The 18,993-nt window shown below is 41.3% G+C and overlaps 1 long non-coding RNA gene across 2 annotated transcripts in view; it reads left to right on the forward strand.

Annotated features, from left to right (window-relative positions):
• LOC143975360 (uncharacterized) overlaps positions 1-18,690 on the forward strand; it is a 106,498-nt gene extending 87,808 nt beyond the window's left edge. For both annotated transcript variants that reach the window (XR_013272361.1, XR_013272362.1), the window contains exon 3: positions 18,524-18,690. This is a non-coding gene — a long non-coding RNA (uncharacterized LOC143975360). The remainder of the gene's footprint in view (positions 1-18,523) is intronic.
• Positions 18,691-18,993: the final 303 nt, after the last annotated feature.

Genomic DNA, 18,993 nt, shown 5'->3' on the forward strand with positions numbered 1-18,993 from the left:
TTTTAAATACTTTTTTCTACACTTTTTCATTACAACATGTGTTGCACACCCTAGGAAATCATGCAGTGATGCTTTTTGTTTGTCTTGATTAATGACATCATTCAATTAAATAATTGATTGGAGGAGGTGGCTTGGCACAATTTTGTGTATATACCGTATTTATCGGCATATAACATGCACAGGCGTATAACATGCACCTTCATTTTAGGAGGGAAAGGTTTCAGGAAAAAAATAAAATTTTAAATTATGAACTTTGAAGCAAATTAAGGGTTAGTGCGCATCAATGCAGCCTCACGATTGCCCATCTTCAGCCTCACCATTGCCCATCTGCAGCCTGATCAATACCATCTGGAGCCTGATCAATGCCATCTGCAACCTCACAATTGCCCATCAATGCAACTTGATCAATGCCCATCTGCAGCCTCACAATTGCCCATCAATGCAGCTTGATCAATGCCCACATGCAGCCTCACCATTGCTATGAATGCAGCCTTATCAACGCCCATCTGCAGCCTCATCTCAGATTACTGCTGCCTCGGAGGGGACAGGGAGGGGGGTGGGAGAAGCACCGTCAGATTACATACAACGAGAATCTCCTGTTTACTTGGCGGCCTCTTTAATACAAAGTCCCGCCTCCTGGACCAGCTTCTTTGATAGACAGAACACTGGTCCAATGCCGGCCCAAGAAATTGAACTTCCTATTACAGAGGCCACTGATAAACAGGAGATTCTCGCTGTATGTAATCTGACAGCTCTTGTCCCGCCCCCTCCCCATTCCCTCCTAGGCAGCCAAATTGCAGTATTGGCATATAACACAAACACTATTTTTACCCAATTTTCAGGGTGAAAAGGTGCATGTTATACGCCAATAAATACAGTATATGTTTTGCTTGTCATTCTTAGACTGAGCTGTGAACAAGGTTTGTGCAGAAACGCATCAGTCTGGGTTTTTAAACTTCGTATGATATAATAAAGATCACAGGTGAATTATCCAGCAGTGCTGGCTGTTCTATTGAATTTCTTCAAACTTTCAGTTTGGATGTAGGAAGGGCATCCTGAGCTTTATTTTATACCTGCTACTTGTTACCTGGATATCATAGTTCAGAGTGGTGTCCATTCTGATTTTCAAAAATTGCATAATGTGCAAGAAAATGTTAAAACTGAACTGAATCAGATATCAAAAACACAACTTTATATAGCTCTGTAATCATTCATAAATCAATAAATGTATTTTTATTGAAAACATGTAAGTACCTAAATTGTACTTGGCATCACCTTTTTGCACTTCTTTGTATAACAACACTGACAGTGTCCCTGACAGGGGCAGGGCTGGGAGAATTTGCCAGATCTGTGCCAGAGATACTGGCTTTTACCTTACATTATTGGTTTGTTACTGGCCGGGCTCAGCTCTCTTATTTTCTACTATTTGACAGGAGCAGTAACAAATGCCAGCCATGAAAAAATATTGATATATTTAGAAGCAGTTGCAGACTCTGTTTTTTACTGTAGCAAATAGCAATTATGGAGGGAGTTCTTTACCTATCTTACATGCGTATAATTATCCCTCAGCTCCCCGCAGCTCTGAGAATTAAACTGCTGTATAGTTACAATACCTGCTGGGCTTGCACAGGTTGCTAAAGTTTAGGGCTGTCCCATGCACATTGATTTGTCAGCTCTAGAGTCATGCAAAAGAAGTGGAAGGAAGCACTTGCGGCATGGAGAAAGGTGCTCAGGTAAGTAAACCTACTGGACACCTATACTGAGGATTAAGGATGAGCCGAACACCCCCCAGTTCGGTTCTCACCAGAACCTGCGAACAGACCTAAACTTCTTGTGAACTTTAGAACCCTATTAAAGTCTATGGGATTCCAACGTTCAAAATTGAAAAAAAGTGCTAATTTTAAAGGCTAATATGCAAGTTATTGTTCTAAAAAGTGTTTGGGGACCTGGGTTGTGGGGATGAGGCCCTTATCCTCATCTACTGGGGATTTCTCCCGTAGACTTGTACAGGGTGTTCCGCAGCTTTTCGAATTTGCCGCAAACATCCCAAATTGTACGCTATTCAGCGAACAGGCAAACAAGCAATGTTTGAGTCGAATATGATTTCGACTCGAACGCGAAGCTCATCCCTACTGAGGATCCTTATTATCTGGTGCTAGGGGTCATTATTGCCTAGCGCTGGGCAATTTTATTGTGTATTGCTGGGGGTTATTGCTTGCTCTGACACTTGCTGGAGGTTACTATTTGCTTGAGGTAAATATTTGTTCTGACACTTACTGATTACTGGTCCTGACATTTTTTCAGGATTATCATTGCTGGCCCTGATATATGCTGGATATTTTTCTGGTGGTTGTTATCACACGTGGAAACTTTCCTCTATCCTCCATCCCCCTTGCTAATCTCAGCCTCAGACACTTTCAAAACGTCACAGGCATGCCAATCAGTTGAGCTGTTGCACTCATAAGAAACATGTTGATAGGAGGAGAGAGCAGAGAGACAAAGAGAATGCTAATCTATGTGCTGCTTCTTATTTCACTCTCTAATCAAATGCAGAGAGAAGAAAAAGACTATAGGACAGACAGGTGTAGTCTACTTTCTCCACTGCAGGTGGCACTCAACCACAGAGGCATTGCAGGGGGAGAGGAAGTCAAGAGCAATAAGGTTCCTTTATGATTTCTTGGGTCACTGGGGAAGCTTTCCAGTTGGTTGCTGCCCCCCCCCCCCCATGTGTCTCTGACTGCCATCTTGGGTCATGCAGGGCCTATTTAAGGCCCTGGCTCAGGCATGCAACACATTTCATGTGTGGGTAGTCTGACAAGGACAGTGATTAGTGGCAGGGAGGGTTACAGATGAGTAGGGAAAGGACAGGGACATGCTATCCTTCCTAGAAACCTCCCCATTTAAGTACGGACCTGCAAGGCCACATTCTGCCCTTCAAGACAGATGCTTTTGGTATATCCCAGACCTGCTCTGCTACACATTGCTGTTATATGCCATGAGTGTCCTGGTCGGGTGCCTTCCTACCAGTGTTGTTGTGTATTACTGGATTTTGCATTAATACAAGTTCTGAAACTGGACTCTCGTGTGTTCACTGCTGCTGTATCATGCTGCACCTCCTCACATGCTCCTTGTATGTATGACATATGGGCCTCAGTATCCCTTCAGGTCAGCTCTCACAGTTCGGCCAAACAAATTTTATACATGCTGAAACTACTCCTCCCACTGGCCTGCCAAACTCACCTGATGAGGGGAGGAAGAAACTGCATTATTTTAGAATTATTTTCCATCATGTCCATTCTAATGGCCTATGGGAGCAGCTGTTTCTGCTTACGTAAGATTTGATAGGGCAAGCTGTTCAAACTCTGCACATGTAGAAATGGCTCCTCCCACCAGTTATCAGAGTGGAGCTGATGGGACTTGTAGTGGGTCAAAGCCAGAATGGTTTTTATACGCCCCCCCCCCCCCCATTATTGTGCCTGGCCCCTTTCAGGACACCGGATGCATGGATTCCTATGGTGGGGCAGGTGGTACATTTTGAAGCACCTGATTAGAGCCAGAGGCTCTAATAGGCTTCAAAATAGGGTGGGCTCAGGGCACAGAGAGTTCGCCCTGATCCCACCCAATTGTGTGATGATAGCAAATACATTTTCGCTATTTTCACACTAACCTTCCTTCCCATCAATCAGATGCCAATCAGGAGGCAGGGAATCAGACCTGTTTCCTGATTGGCCAAAGCACCAGGCCACCCTATTGGATGAGAAGAGGAGCAAAGAGGAGACACACGAGGTCACCACCGCTCTGGTCCACTGTCTTGGAGAGGAGCTGCTGCCTGGTGCTGTGGTAAGTGCCGGGGGTCTGTCAGTGCCGTGTGTGGGGGAGGTGAGGGTTGGGGGTGCTGCCAGAGCCAGCAGAGCCACGAACCCTACGAGTGGAAGGGTTCGGTGGGCACAGTGGCTGCATAAACTGGGCACAAGTGCCTGCATTTGATGGGCACAAGTGGCTGCATTTGACGTGCACAAATGGCTGCATATGATGAGCACAAGTGGCTGTATTTGATGGACACAGTGGCTGTATTTTGTGGACACAGTGGCTGCATATGCTGGGCACAGTGGCTGCACATGATGGGCACAGTGGCTGTATTTGGTGGGCACAGTGGCTGCACATGATGGGCACAGTGGCTGCACATGATGGGCACAGTGACTGTATTTGGTGGGCACAGTGGCTGCACATGATAGGCCCAGGGGCTGTATTTGGTAGGCACAGTGGCTTCATATGCTGGGCACAGTGGTTGCATATGATGGGCACATGGGCTGCATTTGATGGCAAAGTGGCTGTATTTGATGGGCACATTGACTGTATTTGATGGGCACAGTGGCTGCATATGATGGGCACAGTGGCTGCATTTGATGGGCATAGTGGCTGCATTTGATGGGCACAGTGGCTTTATATGATGGACACAGTGGATGTATTTGATGGGCACAGTGGCTGCATATTATGGGCACAGTGGCTGAATTGATGGCACGGGGGCTGCATTTGATGGCACAGTGGCTGCATTTTCTGGGCACAGTGGCTGCATTTGATGGGCAAAGTGGCTGAATTTGATAGGCACAGTGAAGCTCTAATTGATGTTTTTTTTTTAAAAACCACCGCTATGGTGTACTGTCTTGGAGGAGCTGCTGCCTGGTGCTGCGGTAAGTGCTGGGGGTCTGTCAGAGCTGTGCGTGGGGGGGATGGGGGTTGGGGGTGCTGCCAGAGCCACCAGAGCCGCGAGCCCCATGATTGGGAGGGTTCGGTCGGCACAGTGGCTGTATAAACTGGGCACAAGTGGCTGCATATACTGGGCACAAGTGGCTGCATTTGACGGGCACAAGTGGCTGCATTTGACGGGCACATATGACTGCATATGATGAGCACAAGTGGCTGCATTTGATGGGCACAGTGGCTGTATTTGGTGGGCACAGTGGCTGCATATGCTGGGCACAGTGGCTGCACATGATGGGCACAGTGGCTGTATTTGATGGGCACAGTGGCTGTATTTGGTGGGCACAGTGGCTGCATATGCTGGGCACAGTGGTTGCACATGATGGGCACATTGGCTGCATTTAATGGGCCCAGGGGCTGTATTTTATGGGCACATTGGCTGCATTTAATGGGCACAGTGGCTGTATTTGATGGGCACAGTGGCTGTATTTGATGGGCAGAGTGGCTGCATTTAATGGGCACAGTGGCTGTATTTGATAGGCACGGTGAAGCTGCAATCTTTTTATTTTTCTGAATTTTTCAGTTTGTTTTCTCCCCCCCAAAATTTTGAGCACCAGCCACCACTGGTTTTAGAGTGTTCCTGTTTACATGCAAAGCACTGATGGTTGCATGGCTTTGGTTTAGTTCTCCATCTGCTTGGAGAGGCTGGATTGGCTGTGCTACATCAGTTGACAGCTGGCAATAGTCCGCTATAAGCTGATTCTGGCTCACTGAAGAGCAAAAGTAAGTGCATTCCTGTGACCCAGAGAAGTATGGCTAAAAAAGCTTTGGCAATACTTCTCTTTTAAAGAAGCAGTTTTTGATCTAATTGCAATGTTCCTAATCTGCTTGTGGGCTCCAGGTTATCGTCTCAAAATCTGCATTCAGGACAACTCACCCACACACCACATCATTATCATTTTTATTGAAAATAAAAGCTTATATTTCTTTTGTAAATGACTTTTCAATGCTTTGTACCAGAATCATACTGTTGGTGTCTTTTCAAATGGAACAATTTATAGAATAAAAGGTCTTATCCACTTGAGTCCACACACACAGGAACGGTGGTAGAGAAAGCCAAAGATACCTGGGTTCATTTAGAGGTGCAGTCAACACTATTGAAGTTTGGGTGCCAAATCAAAACCCTATTGAAATCAATGAGAGCGAAATATTAATGTTAATAAGGACAAGAGCCTCTTCCCCACAATCCTGAACTGGTGGTTATTGGGGTCTGCAGACAGGGGAGGGGCTTCTTCAAATCTGGAAGCCCCCTATAAAAATGAGGGGGACACGGAAGATACCATCCTCCATACTTGTGAATAAGTAAGAGGTAAACAGCACCTGTCACGTACCTTGCAGCTGAGCCTGACGTGCAGAGGGAGGCCTCTCATACAGTCCTAGCTCGGGAACCACTGATGTTGCAAACGTGTTGTTGAGCGCTGTGAGGTATGAGTGCCTGTGTAGTCTTCCGCTAGTAGTAGTGATGCGTAGCAGGTGTGTCACCAGAGCTGGCCGGATAGCTGGAACAGCAGATGATAGCAGAACAGCAGACCCTTAATTTTTAAATTAAACACTGTATATAGCTGGCTGCTAAGCAAGGGGCCAGGAAGCTGGCTGCCGTGTCCTTAACAACCAATGAATCTTATGCTGTTAGCCGGCTTCTCCGCTGAAAGCAAAACACAAAAAAATTTGCCAAAAAAAAAAAATTGCAAAAAAAACTATGGGGTTTCCCCCCAGGTCTATACCAGGCCCTTCGGGTCTAGTATGGATTTGGAAGGGACCCCCATGCCAAAATGTAAAAAAAAAAATGGCGTGGGGTCCCCCAAAATCCATATGTGACCCTTATCTGAGCATGTTGCCCGGTAGGTCAGGAAAGGGAGGGGGCGAGCGAGTGCCCCCTCCTGAACCATACCAGCCAGCATGTTCCCCACCCCAAAGCACCTTGCCCCCATATTAATGAGGACAAGGGCCTCTTCCTGATAACCCTGGCCGGGTTAAATTAAAATTTTCGGAAATTATTTTTTTCAGAATTTCAGGTTTTCACTAGCTGTAAGCCCTAATCATCAAAATTAAAAGAAAGAAGTGCTTGAATTATATCACTCTGTGTGCAATGAATCTATATAATATATGAGTTTCACTTTTTGAATTAAATTACTGAAATAAATAAACTTTTTGATGATATTCACATTTTTTGAGATGCACCTGTTTATAGGCCACTTGGCGCCAGTGTCAATAGCTAATGTGCGCGCACATGTGTGTGCATTTGTATTTGTGTGTGCATGCGCACATGCGTGTAACTGAGCACAGTAAGACGGGCACCAGCAGGTCCGTGCCTGCGCATTTGCATGCCCCTCAAAGCTTTAGTTGTGCTATGGCCAGAAAGTTCCTGACAGCACACCTATTCAATTACAAAAAAAAGTAAATATTAAATAAGCATACACACTTATTAACAGAGTCATTATTAAAAAAAAAAAAAACTCTAAAAATTGTCTCAGAACCTCTGAACAAGCAAAATTCAGTCAAATCATGGGTTCAGACCAAACCTGCAGCAAGGTGCCCGGATTAACATAGGGGCTATTGGAGCTGCAGCTCCAGGCCCCTTACCTTAAGAAAGGGCCATTTAAAAAAAAAAAGAAAAATCACAAAAAAACAAAAGAAAAGATTGACCGCGAGGGTCATGGCTCAGCGACCAGGGTTCACATAGAGTCCAAATTTAGGGGGTAGGTACCTGAAGGTCATTTCCCAACCTGCAGATGACAGACCCTACTCCAAAAGATATCACTCCCAGTTACTCTCCCACCTGCTTATTGATATCCCTCCATGACCACCTCACACCCCCCTGCTGACAGACCTCTCTCCCAGCCTGTCCCCACACACCTTCTCACCTTGCTGACCTGTGGATGTGGGAATCACTCCCGTAGTGTTATTGTGTTCTGACAGTGGGAGCCTTCCCAACCCACAGAATACAATGATCGGTGTTGCTAACTATAGCTGGCAGCACTGACTGTTTTGTGAAAAACCTGACAGGCTGATTGTACTCAAGTTGATTAATAGATTGACTTGTGTACAACCAGCTAGCCCATACATACTGTAGATTGACTATAGCTGGTCTCTGCTTAATTGGCTTAATTTCAATTTATGTAGGGCTTAACCACTACACAGTCCCTAAACATCCTTCCACAAACCTTTACATTTTTCCTTCTCAGATTCCTACATCCTCCTCACCTGTACATACTCATAGTGCCTGCTGTCATACTCTCCACACTCCTCTCCTGTACATGCTGCTCACTGTCATACCCTCCACACTCCTCTCCTGTACATACTGCTCACTGTCATACCCTCCACACTCCTCTTCTGTACATACTGCTCACTGTCATACCTTCCATATTCCTCTCCTCTACATACCGCCAACTATCTTTCTCTCCACACTCCTCTCCTTTACATTCTGCCCCATCATACTCTACACACTCCTCCCCCCTGTACATACTGCCCCCATAATACCCTCCACACTCCTCTCCTGTACATACTATCCATTGGCATACCCTCCACACTTCTCTCCTGTACATAGTGCCCACTGTCATACCCTCCACACTCCTCTCCTGTACATAGTGCCCACTGTTATACCCTCCACATTCCTCTCCCTCACCTGCAGATACTGCCCACTTTTATACCATCCATACACCTCCCCTAAGCCTCTTACACACAAAAACATTTCTTTAAAATAATATTAAATATCCTCAATGTTACCAGCTCTAGAATGAGCACACTTTTGTTCCATCTTCATCCTGTCTTCCTTCCGGGTTCTGTGCCTTCGGGTCACTTGCCTTGGCCGGGCTGTGTTGCTGTCACTTCCACGCATGCTCATTCGCATTCTCTCTCTCTCTCTCTCTCTCTCTCTCTCTCTCTCTCTAATCCCCCTCTCTATCTCTCATCTTCCCTCCCTTACCCATCACCCCTCTCTCATCCCCTCTCTCTCTCATCCTCCCTCTCTCTGTTATAACAAAAAAATTGTTTTAATTAAAAAAAAAATATTTTTAAATAAAAAGCCCCACCATAATCCTCAGCACCAGGCCCATGATGCTCTTAATCCAACCCAGCCTGCAGCTCATCCATAGACAGTGGCTACAAGTCTCAGTGCTGTTATAAAATGCAATCAAGACTCAGTGGTTCTGTCTGGTCCCAGCTAGCATATGGGCTGGAATTGCAAGCTGTCGGTGACAAATGGTATCTAGCACTGAAACGATCAGTTCCTGGGCTTCTAATCTTACTATGCAGTGTATAGGAGTGATGCAGCAGATCATAGAAAACACATTGCTTCAGTCATGTCTTTACATTTAAATGGAAGTGAAATCATGGCAAATCTCCAACTATCTCCTTAGTGTAAGTGTCAGCTCCAGCATGTCCCACAATAGATGCAATGGCAGTTCATGGGTTCAAGTCACAAGTTCTGCTATGCTCTACACATGGATTGTCTTCTGCATTTAATTATTGTCTCAAGGTGGACTTTAGCAATTGACTTACATGATCTTTTATCCAATTATATTTGTGAAGTTGATGTCATAGGGTGCAGATCTTGACAGCTTATTGGCACGCAATGTGTTTGCTGTAACTCTTCATCTTGATACTAACAAACAATATAAAACTCATCTAAATGAAGGAAAAAAAACTGAAAAACAAGTTAGAGGTACCGAGGTTCAAAAAAATAGATGGCTAGGTCAAATGTTTGCTAATGGATTAAAAACAACGTACAGTATGGTACAGTGGTGATGAACTCAAAAACCCAAGCTGTGGACAATAAAAAATGAACTTACTAAAAGTCACTTACCTTATCTCAATTCAGATTAAGTCAAGTGAACTTCAAATACATAACTGAAGAACCGCAAATGACTTTTCCTTGTACTACTTTCCAGACACAGGATAATCTATTCCAGCCAACAAGTTAATCTTTTATGGCATGATAACTGTAAATGACTTAGATAAATGCAATTAATTAAGTCTTGTACTGTTTTAGCAGCCATGTTCTGTTTAGCTCTTTAGGAAAAAGTACCAAAACCGTGCCTACAGCACCTCAGCAGGGTAGGTGATGGGTGAATTGGCATAGCTCTGCCAGATTTTAGAATTGTAGTTATAGATGATATATTTCTGTACAATTGCAGAATTTCAGCTGTCAACTGTATAGTTTTATTTTGCTCTTTTATATGATAGAATATACTAGAATGTTTTTACTACAGAGTACACTTTACTTTTTATATAAGCTAAACTGTCATTATTATATATTAGAAATTTAGTTTGAAGATGGATTATATTTTTATTCATTTATGTTATGCTGTATGTTATTATTTTACATGAGAGCCTTTTATTAATTTTCATATTTTTCTATTATAGGTTGTATTTCTACTATTGTACGCTATAGGCAATTTTCTCTTGAAAGCATTTGCTATACATTTACAGCTTTTACTACTTCATACTATAGGCTTTGCTTTCAGTGACACATTACAGACTATATTTTACCTTTTTAAATTAGACAATAGAATGTTTGTTTTTTTTCTATTTAGGCTTTACATTAAATATTTTTTAAGTATACTTTCTGTGCATGCGGACTGCATTTAAAAACAATCTGAATGGAGAGCAAATGGTAATAAAATATTTAATTTTCTGATACATTTCTTAAATAGACGTTTATAATTTGTATTAATAATTTTACATACAGAGCAAGTCTTTTTAGGTTTAGTGCATAGTTGTTTGATAAAAAAATGTTTTACTAATTTGGGGTACCATGACAAAACTATAGTAACTAATAAACACAGTGTAAACTTTCCTTTTGTTTTTCCTGCATTAGGGTTGATTTACTGAAGGCAAATACACTGTTCACTTTGCAAGAGAAGTTGCACTTTGCATGGGGACTTTCCCCAGAGCTTATTAAATGAGGTGAAGCTCTGCTGACTTCCATCATCCAATCATGTGCAAGCACACATGCAGTTTTTTTTCTATTTTTCTTGCACATCATTTGAAAAATTAAATTTCACTGCATTCACTTAAAAATAGACTGTTCGCTTTGCAAGAGCTTAGTGAATGAGGTGACATTATCCTAAATTCCATCATCCAATCATGTGCAAGCAAAAAATGTTTTTGTTTTTATTTTCCAAACATGTGATTGGGTATAAAACCTGGTCACTTTCATGAGGCTCTGGGGAAAATTACCTTGGAAAGTGCAACTTCCCTTGCAATGTGAAAAGAGGATTTACTTTTACTAAATCAACTCCATTGAATCTGAGTGCCTACTATCAGCAACAGCAGAGGAACCAACTGTGAGGTATATGAGAGAGCCAACAAATCTTTCACTATTCTAAGTAATATATGCCAGTCCCTGTATATTCAACCAAAGCTGGGCACCTTAAATAGCAATGTAAAATCAGTACACTATAAGAAACTAATCGCACCAATAATGCACTGTAAGAACAAATGACTATAATTTGCAAAACCCATAATTTAAAAACCCAATCAATAAAATATTTTATATTCTTTAACATGTCTTTGTAATTTCAAAAGTATTTTTCAATGTTTTTTAAATCTGCAGCTTTAAAAAAAAACCTTATGATTCTGACATGAAGGCCCTTGTTTACGCACTTCCTTTTATAGGATGAAACACAGTTATGCTCCTGTGTTGTCACCTTGTCATATAGGCATCTAATGGAGACCACATGTGGTTTCAACATGCATTGGGGGTTATTTACGAAAGTCAAATTCAGTTTGCACTGCAAGTGCACTTGGAAGTGCAGTCGCTCTAAATCTAAGGGGTAGATCTGAAATGAGGGGAAGCTCTGCTTATTTTATCATCCAATAATGTGCAAGCTAAAATGCTGTTTTTTTATTTTCCTTGCATGTCCCCCTCGGATCTACAGCAATTTTACTTCCAAGTGCAATTGCAGTGCAAAGTGGATTTCCCTTTAGTAAATAACCCCCATTATATAGGTATAGCCCACTGCTGTCAAAGACAGGAAACTCTCCCTGAGAAATGGCAAGTGGCCATTGCTGGAATGCATGTAGGCAGAAAGTGGCTGCAGAGATGCAGTAAATAAGCAACACTGATATGCAACTAAGCATGAAAAAAAACAAGTACATTATTTACATTTTTTTTATTAACTTGCCGACCGGGCCATAGACAAATGATGTCCTCGATTGGCAGTGGAATACCTGCTGCTGCAGCAATATGCCATATTATTATTTAATGTTTTAGTATGCTATTTTGATTCATGTGTGCATGCTTACATTTCTTTATTAGAGATAATACTAACTATTTACTCACTTTACTCTCCAAAGTATACGCTGTCCTTTATCCGCTTGCGTGTTATTGATGGTAAAAGGAAACATTCTATAATGGTTTATATTATCACTAATTTACATTTTGTTGTTGTTGTTATTATTATTCTTTACTTTTGATAGCATGCTCTAAGTAACTAAAAAATGCAAGATGGCTTACATAAAAGTGATAAGAAAATAAATCTATGTACTGCATCTCACAAAAGTCAGTAGACCCCTCACATTTTTGTAAATATTTTATTATATCTTTTCATGTGACAACACTGAAAAAATTTACACTTTGGGCCCAATTTGGACATTTTCACCTAGGGGTGTACTCACTTTTGTTGCCAGTGGTTTAGACATTAACCTCCCTGGCGGTATGATTCATTCTGGTTTTAGGTGCTAAAAAAGCAGCACAATTATTTTGCATGAAAATTTGGCGTTTTATATTGTAGTCCTGTAATTCTTAGGAATAACTCTTTTAAATCTGTTCAAACCAGAGTCTAGCAGACATCCCGGGTATGATAAAGTTTATAATATAATAAATAATAATAAAAATTATTCAATAATGTAATCAAATCCTAAAACACTGAAAAAGGGACACTTTCTGGTTGCAATGGACAATCTCCAAATTCCAGCCATAAAAAACAGTATTTATAATATAAAAGTGCATGCAGGGCACTGCACAGACCACTAGGGACAAAGGGGGTGTGTATTTTTGTATACAGTACTGTAATCTGTAAGATTACAGTACTGTGTGTGTTTTGTGTACTTTTACTTTTTTGAATTTGGCGCCGATCTCCGCTCCCGTGCGCCGTAACGTCGCAGGGAACGGAGCTGGGCGGCATTCGTGCACTGTAAATTGAGCGGAGGACAGCTTGATCACACAGCGCAGAGGACATCACTGGATCCAGTGGACAAGGTAAGTAACTTCTCCGTGTCCTCCCTGTATCCAGCGATGAGATCCCGAGTCGGGGTTACTGCTTGTGGAACTAAAATCCCAACCCGAGCCAGACTCGGGATCACCTCTAGGGAGGTTAATGGCTGAGTGTTGATTTATTTCGAGGGGACAGCAAATTTACACTGTTATACAAGCTGTACACTCACTACTTTACAATGTAGCAAAGTGTCATTTCTTCAGTGCTGTCACATGAAAAGATATAATAAAATATTTACAAAAATGTGAGGGGTGTACTCACTTTTGTGAGATACTGTATATTAAAAAAAACATTTAATGACATCAAATCAAAGAAATGTAGTATGTCGTGAGTTGCTGTTGAGAACTGCATTCAGACACACCACAAATGGTAATAAAATATTTCATGATCTTCCAAACTTCTTATATAGACGTTTATGAATTGTATCAATAATTTTGCATGCAGAGCAAGTCTTTTTAGGTTTAGTGCATAGTTGTTTGATAAACTGTATTTTAATAATTTGGGGTGCCATGATAAAACTATAGTAAGTAATGTGTAAACTTTCCTCTGATTTTTCCCGCATTAGGGTTGATTTACAGAAGGCAAATACGCTGTTTAGTAACAACAGAGAAAATAGGCAAAAATAAGTAGTAAGTATAAAAAATATTTTATTTATGACAATACATAGTACAGAATTAAAAACATATAATACAAGCTAAACATAATACATATGTACCGTAATGTTTTTCTATGTTATGTACAGTATTATGTTTAGAGTGTATTATATGTTTTTAATTCTTATTCTTTTTTTCTCTGTGTGTACTATGTATTGTCATAAATAAAATATTTTTTATACTTGCTACTGTCCAATGTGCATCTAAAATCAGACTTTGGGTTCTTTTTGCCCATTTTCTCTGTTGTTACTAAATTTCCTATACGGATGTGGCCATAGGAGTGCTTTCTTTTGTATTTGGCAAATACACTGTTCACTTTGCAAAAGAAGTTGCACTTTGCAAGGGGATTTTTCCCAGAGCAATTGAACAACTGGAGGGCCATAGTTTGCAAACCCCTGATCTAGGAGGACCAGAGCAGCGTCATGATGTCCTTTCTGGTTCTAGTCAAATGAAAACAAAGTCATTTTCTTTAAGTACTAGATTCATGTTTTGTTTTTTGTTTTATCTAATGCTTTACATTGTAGAGGAGAGATGTGGGGTCTTTCTGACCCCCGATCTCTCCATAAAGAGGACCCGTCACTGCTTATTTCAATCACAAGGGATGTTTACTTTCCTTGTGATGGGAATAAAAGCAAGGTATCATTGCGACCGTTAGAGCGAGAGCAATAATTCTAGCACTAGATCTCTGTAACTCTAAACTGGTTACCCTAGAGATTTTTAAAGTGTCACCTATGGAGATTTTTAAGTACTGTAGTTTTCCGATATTCCATGAGCGTGCGCAATTTTAAAGCTTGACAGGTAGGGTATCTATTTACTCAGTATAGCATCAGCTTTTATATTTTACAAAAAAATGTGGGTTATACATTGTGTTTTTTTGTAATTCACTAAAGTGTATTTTTTTTCAAAATAAATTTGCATTTGAAAAACCCCTGCGCAAATACCGTGTGACATAAAAACTTGCAACAATCACCATTTTATTCCCTAGGGTCTCTGCAAAAAAAATAATATAATATATAATGTTTGGGGGTTCTAAGGAATTTCCTACCAAAAACACAGATTTTTACATACAGTATATGAGAGATGTGTGAGAAATGGTCCGGTATGCAAGTGGTTAAGCACAACTATTATACATCACCAAAATGCATTTCTCATTCGTGTTTAATTTTTTATTATATTTTATTGTTTCCTGTCCCTACCACCTGTGGAAATTAGTGTTTAATTTTAATACCCAGTCTTTCTTTTCTTTTTGTTTAGGTAAAACGGTTCCGTCTCTATTTTTTTTTTCTGCAGTAGTAAAATGTCCAGTCCATCAGCTACTCTGCAAATAAGGAAGAGAGCTTGATGGCAACAAAAAGTTACATTATTTTCCTGTTTTTTTTTTTAAAGCATATGGAATAGTAAAATTTATACCAATAATAGTAATATTAATTGTGTAACATTTTCTAAAATAAAAGGCATTTAAACAAAATTATCAGCCTCATAAATGTGTGGAAGGAACTGTAAATCTAGCCTTGCCTAAAGCCTAGAAATATTTTATAACAAATCTAAACTATGTAATGGAAAGTTCTACCCCATGGCGTATCAGCTATCCTAAAATACTTATGTATGAGGTGTATTTATTCACACAGCACAAAGGACAGTTATGCATGATAGTTAATAAGATTTCAGTTCTCTATTGAGGAAAAATAAAAATGAAATGTGATTGGTTACCAAAGATTACTACAACTTGCATATGGCCATTGCCTTTACCCTAAGTATGCATTTTAGCATTTCTCAAACTTACAAACACCCAAATATGATGCTGATTTAATTAAGGTCTGATTACAAATGCTATATTTTTTGTTTCAGATTTTTTGCCTTTTCTCATTTTTGTTTTAGTCATTTACAGCAGACTTTTCCTTTTAGGCTAGGTTCACACTGCTATGATCAGATTTTGATCAGATTTTTTGTGAGATTATGTAGTGCAACTTGGATACTGTTTGAATGTGGTTTGCATATTCCATGGGGCCACAATCTCACTGGAATCGTACCAAAGTATTGCAGGAACCTTTTCCAAAATCGTGCCATGCTGAATTGCATTGATGTGGATGGGCAATATTGAAATAAATGTGATTGCCATAGTCATTAGATTATGTGCACCTCACTAGTGTGAATGGAGCCTTAAAGAGGAAGTAAACCCTGATGAGTTTACTTCCTCTTTCATTCCCTGCAAAAGCAAAGCATAATGGACTACTATGCATCGCATAGTAGTCCATTATGTGTCATTTACCTGACACAGGAGCCAGCGAAGTCACCGCTGTCCCCTGTAGTCTGGTGCATCCATCTTCTCGGTGGGGTCTCGCAGCTCCACCGCTGTCATTCCGCGAAGCCGCGATGACGTCACTCCCGCGCATGCGCACGGGAGCCAACACGCGTGGCAGCTCCGTCGTTGAGAATGCCACACTCAGTGCGCCTGCGCGCCGCTGTCTACGGCGCATGCGCCGTAGACAGCGGTGCCTGTCTTCGGGCAAATATCTCCTAAACCCTATAGGTTTAGGAGATATTTCTTGGACCTACAGGTAAGCCTTAATCTAGGCTTACCTGTAGGTCAAAGTGGTTTGTAAGGGTTTACAACCACTTTAAAGAGATTGTAAACTTTTAGATTTTTTTATTTTTATTAAAAACATGTCATACATACCTACTCTGTGTAATGGTTTTGCACAGAGCAGCCCCGATCCTCCTTTTCTTAGGTTCCCAACTGGCTCCTCCCCTTTTCAGATTGCCCTAATAGCAAGCCACTTGCTATGGTGCACTCATGAGTGCTTGCTCCCAAGTCTGCTCTGTGTCCATGAGACACACAGAGTGTGGCTCAGTCTCGCCCCCACTGCCTTCTCACTGGCTGTGACTGACAGCAGCAGGAGCCAATGGCCTAGAACAGAGATATGCAATTAGTGGACTTCCAGTTGTTGCAGAACTATAGACAGTGACAGTGACAGGCATGACTTGCAGAGGCATAATGGGACTTGTAGTTTTGCAACAGCTGGAGGTCTGTTAATTGCATATCCCTGGCCTAGAAGGAAGTGAGCTGAGAGAGCATCGTGCACATTACTGGACCAAATTTGGGCTCAGGTAAGTATAAGGGCAGGCAAAGGAGTAGCACACTGAATGTTTTTTACTTTAATACAGAGAATTCCTTAAAGTGATTGTAAAGTCTCATTTAAAACAAAATAAAAAAATAACAAACATGTTATACTTAACTCCTCTGTGCAGTTGGTTTTGCACAGAGCCGCCTGGATCCTCCTCTGCTCCTGGCCACTCCCTCCTATTGAGTGCCCCCGCAGTCAGCAGCTTCCTATGGGGGCACTGGAGCTGAATCACACCTCCGTGTGTCAATTCAGACACAGAGCCCCAACCCGGCCCCGTCTCCCCTCTCCCCTGATTGGCTGACTTTGACAGCCACGGGAGCCAATGGTGCCACTGCTGTGTCTCAGCCAATCATGAGGAGTGTCCCGAATGACTTAGACATTCATGGACATTGCTGGAGAGAGATGGGGCTCAGGTAATTAGGGGGGTGCTGGGGTGGCTGCTACATACAAAAGTTTTTTTTTATCTTAATGCATAGAATGCATTAAGCTGAAAAAAAAAAAAACATTCTGCCTTTACAACTCTTTGAAGATAAAAAAGCCTTTAGAACCACAATTAAAGTACAACAAATCCCCAAATAAATTGGTACAAAAAGAAGATACTAAGAAGTAACAATAGCTTAATACATGTGTTTATGTTTGGACAAATGTATTATGCCCTGTACACACAGTCAGAATATCCGATGGAAAATGTGTGATCGGATGGTGTTGTCGGAAAATCCGATCATGTGTGGGCTCCATCTGACTTTTTCCGTCGGAATTTCCAACACACAAAGTTTGAGAGCAGGATCTAAAATTTTCCGACAACAAAATTCGATTGTATAAATTCTGATCATGTGTAGACAATTCCAACGGATAAAGTGCCACGCATGCTCAGAATAAATTACGAGACGAAAGCTATTGGCCCGTTTATAGTCTCAACGTACATGTTGTACGTCACCTCATTAAGAATGATTGGATTTTCAAACAACTTTGTCCGACCGTGTGTATGCAAGACAAGTTTGGCACAAAATCCGTCAGAAAACACTAAAATCCCTATATCTACAGATATCCACAAACCTAACACTAACCTTTCTAGCCCTGTAAAGAAGAAATTGCTATACATACCTTTTTTGAAGCCGACCCGATCTGGTCTCCAGCAGCAGAAGCTATGCAGAGGACCATAGGTGTGCACAGCCTATTGCATTAGGGTGTGCACCCCAAAGTTCAAACACATGTGTGTGTGTGTGTGTGCATGTGTATATATACTGACAGCGTCAGTAGAGCAGTAGGGCAGAGATTGGTGTCAGTAGGGCAATGGCCGATTTTTTATTTTATTTTTTATTATTTTTTACAAATTTATTCTCTTTATTATAATTTTTTTTAGGATAGCCAATAGGGGCTTTAGTGAAATACCAGGGGTCTAAACAGGGGGAATCTGCACCACATGGGGTTATTAGGGTGTGCCCAGGCGCACCTGGAACACCCTGTGTGCACGCCAATGCAGAGGACACAGCCGATAACGGCTGTGAAATTAATGGGATGTGACGTCACCCATAGACTTACTATGGGGCTTCTGTTGTCAGCTGTGTCCTCTGCACCTGCCTCCACAGCGAAGTCACAGCTGACAGCACAGTGTGGGATCGGGTCGGTTTGGCTTCAAAAAAGGTATGTATACTGATTTCTTCTCTCCTCTCTCCTTAATCTGGACGATTAATATATGATAAGAACCTATGTGAAGGGGAAGACCCAAATGCTATGAGGCTCTTAACCTTTTACTTCTTCACAGGTGCTGTAATCCCTCCCAAAGAAGCTCATCCTGTTTTCTGTTGAAGGTCCATCCCCAGAAGCTGATGCTGAAAGACATTTCTACATGCATATGCCTGATATCACTAAATGATATTGTAAATTGCAAATCTTAGTGAAAATAAATTAGTTTTTATACTGCTAAACTCACATGTGCCCTCTGTTGTCCTGATCTGGAGTTCAACTTTACCTTCATATGAAATGAAACATGAAAATCTGTACAGAAGAATTCAGTAGCCAAAGACAGTTAATTACAGAAAGTTGAAGATATTACAGGTAAAGTCTGTGGATGCTGATGTCTGTACCTTGATCGGACGCATATCACTCCACCAGAGACGTGTAGCTACTGGAGGCGTCTACATGATACCCAATAGCCCAGAGTTCAACAACTATGACACACATAGTTTTATGGCCAAAATAAATCGGTGTAATCTATAGGAATGAATAACTGTA

Source organism: Lithobates pipiens, unplaced genomic scaffold (genome assembly GCF_037356315.1).
Source record: "Lithobates pipiens isolate NorthernLeopardFrog02 unplaced genomic scaffold, aLitPip1_a1.2 Scaffold_13, whole genome shotgun sequence".
Taxonomy (NCBI): domain Eukaryota; kingdom Metazoa; phylum Chordata; class Amphibia; order Anura; family Ranidae; genus Lithobates; species Lithobates pipiens.